Here is a 7,500-nt window from a genome sequence, read left to right as displayed (position 1 = left end):
CACCGATGTTCCCAGGTTTCTTTGTCTGGGGATCCCTTGCATAAGTAACATGACCGCCAATTCTGGGCCATTTCCCAGATTTCCTGGCAACTAGCCTTTTTGCCATGACCTATCAACGACGATTGCGTTGTCTATTCATGCATTAGCCCAAATACGCAAATGGCGTTTTGATGCCAGTTAACTCCAAGGCATGGTCAATTACACCAGCGGTTGTAAATGTACTAAGAGTAGCGGTAGTGCAGTAGCATTTTCGCAGATGTTCTACTGCATAGAGCAAGAAGGTAAGTTGTCCTTTAAATAAATAAATAAAATAAATAAATAATAATATATATTGTATATATAATAATAATATATATATATAATATTATATATATATATAAATATATATAATATATTTATATATATATATACATATCTATATATATATGATATATATATATATATATATATATTATAGAATATATATTATATATATATATATGTATATATATAATATACATATATATAATATATATATATTATATATTAATTAATATAAAAGTATTAATATGTATATTATTATATACCTTTAGATAAATAAATAAATAAAAAATAAATATATATATATATATATATATATATATATATATATATATACATATATATATATATATATATATATATATATATATAACACAAATATATGTAAATATATGTTAATATATACATTTTTTCTTAATTTCCTCTCCTCTTTCAACCGTTTTTCACTTTTTTCTTATATATCAGTGTCATATATCTTCAGTGCCTTCCCGATTTCCCCTTGTTAGAAAGTTGATGAGACATTAGAGAATTATCTTTACGAGATCTTAACAATCATTACACAGAAATGCTAGCTCAGAGGTCCCATATTTAGGCTCTCGTAGGCCTAAAGCAATAGAAAATGACGGCGGAGGGTAGAAATTGACAAGAACGGCCTATTAGGTAGAAAGTGACTTCGGGTAAAGCTTCGGTGCTTCGTTGAATTGATTGATGGAACAACTCGCTAAATGAACATGTGACATTGCAAAGCTTTACATCATTATCATATTTAGTATTTCAGGCGAAAGACTGACAAATATATATTCCACTGAAAACACCAATGATCCAACGACTGGTTGACTAAGCAAATTCTGCAGTGATTTTTCAGTGATTCATTTAAATAAATCAAATATACATAAAGTTAAGAAAGGATAAAAATAAAAAAAACATTGGAAAATACTTAATTGACTTCATTCTAAACTTAGATTTATATGAAAAAAAAATACAAGCAGGGATTATCATAAATCTTAAGGATGTATGATTCAGAAAAGCCATGTATAAAATTCATAAAGGAAACATTCCGTTCCAAAACAGTCATGCAAATATAGAGAAGCAAAGAATAAACGTTTTAGATCATGAATTCACAGAATTAATCGTAAGGTACGAAAGTACTGATACAGAAAAGAAAACCAACTTGAATACCGGCTTCTCCTCCTCGTCAGTACTTAAGCCGAAGATACACACATAAAAAGAGAGGGAGAAAAAAAGAAAATATGACAGTATAACCGCAAAACTACAAATTCTTCCATCGGTCATACATTACGAGTAGTTTGTGGTTACTGTTTCATCCGCATGGGTTTGTTTGAGGCCGTTAATGCTACTTTCTTGATCTTCAGCTTTCCAAGAAATTGTTTCATTTGAGCTTCGTAATGTCGAGTCGATGCTTAATGTCTAACATATGAAGCAGTTTCTCTGGTTGGTTATAGTTTTATGGAGGCAAAGACATTGTGTTTTATATATATATATATATATATATATATATATATATATATATATATATATATGTATAATATATTTATATATATGATATATATATATATATATATAACATACATATATATAACATATATATTTTATTTATTATATATATATATATAATATAGATACATACATTATATATACATAATAATATTTATTATAATATTCATATATATGAATATATATATAAATACATATATGTTATACTATATACAAATATTTATACCTCGAATATCCAAATTTAGTCCCCAATGCTATCCTGTTATTATTTAATCAATCATTTCCCTCGGATCTCGATATGTTAAATCCTATCACAACAATTTTGAATAACATTCCCTGTTATTAATTCCATTTGGGATACAATGCCAAGAGTGATCATATAACAAATGTTTCTCGTACCTTGAGATGAACCGTAGCCTCTTCATTGTGGAATTCCGGAATCTTGGGTAAGAATTTCTGTGAACACTTGCTTCTTATCGTCTATGGATATCGCTTGCTCATTTGCCACCTGTTAAAAAAATTTATAATTAATTTCATCTGTATATACAATAAAAACAACGATAATAATAATAATAATAATGATAATAATAATAATAATAATAAATAATATTAATAATAATAATAATAACCTAATAATAATACCATTCGGAAAGGAAGAACCAATGGAAACGTTTCTTACTTAGACTTTACGAAACCTTCCCAAACCCGTTTCGCATTGTGCTACCAATTCCAATCATGTTACAGTATTAAGCGTTACGCTACGATGCGCAACGCATAATGCAATCTCATCTGCGCAACAATTCTAGCCTTCACGCAGGGTTGGTTTTCAGGTAACTGGATTGACACAACCGTCTTCTTTTCATGTGTATTTGTATGTGAGTGTACTTTTCCTAGCCTTTAATGATACACACACATACACACACACACACATATATATATATATATATATATATATATATATATATACTTAAATATATAAACATTCATATATATATATATATATATATATATATATATATATATATATATATATATATATATATAAACAGATATATATGCATATTATAATAATATATATATTCATATATATGTAGATATACTTAATATATATATAAACAGATATATATGCATATATATAATAAATATATATATCTATATTATATATATATATGATATATATATATAGTATATATATTATAACACATATATAAATATACTTTTTATATATATAAAACAGATATATGTATATCATAATTATATATATATATATATATATAGACAGTATATATATATATATATATATATATATATATATATATATATACATGACTAGTAAAAATGTTCTGTAACAACAGAATTCCATCTAATAAAAGGAGCCCATAAAAACACCAAAATATAGAGAAAAAAGTACTATATTTCAGAGACTGCTGTCTCCCTCTTCAGGTAGATGAATCATCTACCTGAAGAGGGAGACAGCAGTCTCTGAAATATAGTACTTTTTTCTCTATATTTTGGTGTTTTTATGGGCTCCTTTTATTAGATATATATATATATATATATATATATATATATATATATATTATATATATATATATATATATATATATATATATAAGGAATTGCTCCAGAAGATGTCACCCTTCCGGTTCTCAGCAATATTCTAGGGACGAGGTAGCTAGCTAGCCCTATGTCCTTCTCCACCTAGACTACAAACCACCACAGTAAGCTAACATCCACGTATACAATTCAATGCTTAGGCCAACAATGCCACCAGACTTTTGAATAGGAAGAGGCTTAAAACCCTTTTCCTTGTCTGGGACTCCTGCTGGTAAGGCAGAGCTTGTGTGCTCTCGCTTATTGATAAATAATTATTCAGGCTGCTCTATGAGCAAGAGCCCGTGCTGCCATAAGGTCAGCTAAATCTGAAACAGCCATTTGAGAGCGCGCAGACACTGACGTAAAGAACCCTGGTATCATAAGGCATACATTAGAATGCTCCATACATACCAATTGTCCAATAGGAACTGTCAACATATATATATATATATATATATATATATATATATATATATATATATATATATATATATATATATATATATATATATACATAATTTACGGATACTAAAGAGTAGTATGATTTTCTCATACCAAAATTATCTCTAAACTAAAATTAAATGACAAAAAAATGGCTAAAATATGTAATAGAACGATGCTGCAGATGAATTCATCAGAAACTCTTACATTAATTATATTACCTACTTCCTACTGTAAGAGGCTGCTTAAGTAAATTATGGGGAGCTTCTCTCTCTTTTTTTTTTACATCATTCTTCCATGGAACAAACGTACTTGCATTCGCACTACTAAACAAAGGAAGTGAAAGCATAACAATAAAAAACATGGAATCAGCAACATCTCCCCCAAACCTCATAAACTACCAAAAAAAAAAAAAACAATGCAATCGCTCTGGAATCACGGGTAATATTAATGAGATAAACCACTGCAACCAAATATATATTGCATCACGTCTGCCACTTCATAATGCGTTGATTGCAATATAAGCAACAACTTTCCCAAAGAAACGGTGAATCAGATTTGTTTAGATTATGCATATCACCTCGTCATGTTAATGCTATTATGACATATTTTTTGTATATGTTTACGTCATTCGTCAGCAGACACTTTTGACTGTAACAACCAAAATGGCCGACGTAATGGTGGTGTAGCGCTCTGCTCATGTATGCTAGGTTCGGGAATTGCTTTCGGTATACGCCGTCCACTTTTCCACACAGGTGTATGTAAGCAGGTTCTCCTGGGATCAATGAAAAGGGTGTAGGTATAGCAACTTTATCCCTCAGGACCTCTAGAGACACTGGAAAGGTTTACCCTTATCGTATCACCTATCCAAAGGGTAAAAAGGGATGTGTATATATACATATATACAAATATATATACTATATATATATATATCATATATATATATACATATATATATATATATATATATATATATATATATATAGATATGTATATATGTAATAATATATATATATTATATATGCATGCATACACACACACACACACACACACACATATATATATATATATATATATATATATATATATATATATATATATATATATATATATATATATATATATATATATATATATATATATATATATATATATAATAAGAGGGAGGGAGAGAGAGAGAGAAACTGCTGGTAGTCAGTCTATGTGTAGCATATTTCTACATTTGGTAAACTGAACCAAAAATCCGGAGTCCTTTGTTCTGCGTCACTGATACTCACATGCCGAGAATGCTTCTATCGAAAACAAGCTCCTCTCTACACTGTTCCTCCAGAGACAACAAGGCCTGATCCGACCTCCAGCTTACTCGGTGCGCGTACTAAAATCTACTGTCAAATAGAGCACTGTTTCACCAACGAAAATTAAAATAAATACGCTACACTTATTAGAAATAATTGTTCATTACTGTTTAATATGCACATTATTTACTGTTTACATTTTCATTCTCATAAATAAATAATAAATATCCTATCCTAAAATTCCTGTATCTTTAACTCAACGTGAAACACCTTTTCAGGCTTTCTTAACTACCCCCCCCCCCCCCACACACCCCCAACAAGAACAACAACAAAGTAGTTTGTAAGATTACTCCCCGAGTAAGCGAAAAGGGAAAAAAATTGAAAAGTGGATTTGGAACAGACAGAAAGATGACGGACAGACAGACAGACAGGAGGGAGAAAGGGCGCCGGAGAAAGGCAGAGGAGGAGACGGCGTCCTTAAAATTGGCCTTCCGATGATTAACATTCCGTCCCGTATTTTCCTACGTATTATTCCACTTTGCAGGACCATCTGCGGGATCCGCTCCCCTTCCGAATCGCATGAAAAGGTGGCAGAAGCCTTTGTTTGGAACGAACACCTGCCGGTTTTCTCGCCGACGTTTTCCTAAATTGACAGTAATATTATCGCGAGTGTTCCTACGGATTATAACGCTGCAGTGCCTGGTATTGTTCTGTGTGGAATCTTCTTTATTATTTCTATTTCATTCTATTTTATTTTACTTTATTTTGGGCGATACAAGGTGGGTGTGATCAATGGGCTCCGGGTGAGAAATTCTAAGCTAAATTTTGTCGTTTAATATCTATATGAGCATGCGTATTATTATTATTATTATTATTATTATTATTAATATTATTATTATTATTAATTATTATTAATTATATTATAATATTATTATTGATTATTATTATTGTTATTATTATTATTATTTTAGCATCCATATTATTAATATTATTATTATTCTGATAACATTTGTGTCTTAATACATTTATTAACATCCACATTATTATGATTTTGTTTAAATTTGTCTTTTAATATTTATTTCAATATCTAGAGGATAAATATCACAATTCTGTTTTATCAGTGGAGCCTATGTAAGGGTTCTCATCTGTCACTTGACCAAAAATGCACATTCACTCTACTCTCATTTTTTCACGTACTGTAAAATGACAGCGGGAAAATAGCTGCTGGAACCTCTTTACTCGTTGCAAATTTTCTATTTTTGTTTTTCCTGACCGAATGCAAATGGCTCTTCAGTACATTTCCCAGCAATGGAATGAAGTTCTGAAGCGTGCTATGTACTTTTTTAGCCTCTTTTCAAATGGCGTTGCGTTTTTCCCGAACTGCAACATTACCAAGATTGCATTGTCGAGGAGAAATTCTCACATTGTTCCTTTAAAACAAACTGGAATCTATCTTGGAACCTTCGTTTTTTGACCACAATAACCTAGTAACGAAAATAACTGACAAAAAAAAATCAATGTTACTTAAGAACAACAGCCAAAACGATAACAACAATAATTTATCTATCAACAATTCTAGCGACATTAAGCGAATGACAATTATTACATCAACGGAAAATGTAACAATAACTGCTGAAGTATTAAAGATATTTGATTGTTGCAAAGGCTCATGTCAGCAAAACGATAGCTTATTGGAACAATACATTATATAAATATTTTAGGTATATATTTATTGCATAGTTTAGTCATACTGTTCTGTTATCGAGGATGTGCTTGCTTAATTTTGTATTGCATAATTATATCTCTAACAAAAAATAACAACAATAAACACAATACCAATAATGAAAATCATAACCATAATAATATTAGAAATGATGACGACAATAACAGTATGAACAGGAATAAACATAATAAAGACCATATCAACATCTATTCTTCATATCATCTATTTTTTTTCCCAACGTCCACCAAAAATTCATGATCAAACAAAATATTAACTCATCTCCTGGATACAATAATTCACCATTAACTGTAACGGCATTCGTAGAAAATCCTCCGCTATAATATCTTTAAAAAAAATTAGATTTGTTGACATATATTATTTGTGAAGTCCCTTCTCATGAAAACTAAAAAAAAAAAAAAATCCTTGTGGGAAATGAATGTTTTTTACCTGTTTATAGGAGGAATTGTGTGTGCATATAGCAGATACATATGCATTTGTATGTGCAAATATAGTACATAACCAAACACTGTGTATAGCTTTAAGTAAACAACCACAGATAAAATTTGATATTAATAGATTTTACTGTAATGAGATATTAAAAAAACAATCTTTTAAACACCACGAAAATAT

At 29.6% G+C, this 7,500-nt stretch overlaps 1 protein-coding gene across 1 annotated transcript in view; it reads right to left on the bottom strand.

Moving 5' to 3' along the window:
* Positions 1-7,500, bottom strand: part of LOC135223237 (growth hormone-inducible transmembrane protein-like) — a gene marked incomplete in the record, with an annotated part of 99,090 nt that overhangs the window by 30,618 nt on the left and 60,972 nt on the right. Inside the window, 1 exon segment of the mRNA XM_064261731.1 lies at positions 2,215-2,323.

This window comes from Macrobrachium nipponense, chromosome 20 (assembly GCF_015104395.2).
Source record: "Macrobrachium nipponense isolate FS-2020 chromosome 20, ASM1510439v2, whole genome shotgun sequence".
NCBI classification, from domain to species: Eukaryota; Metazoa; Arthropoda; class Malacostraca; order Decapoda; family Palaemonidae; genus Macrobrachium; species Macrobrachium nipponense.
This window is presented reverse-complemented; position numbering and strand designations above follow the sequence as displayed.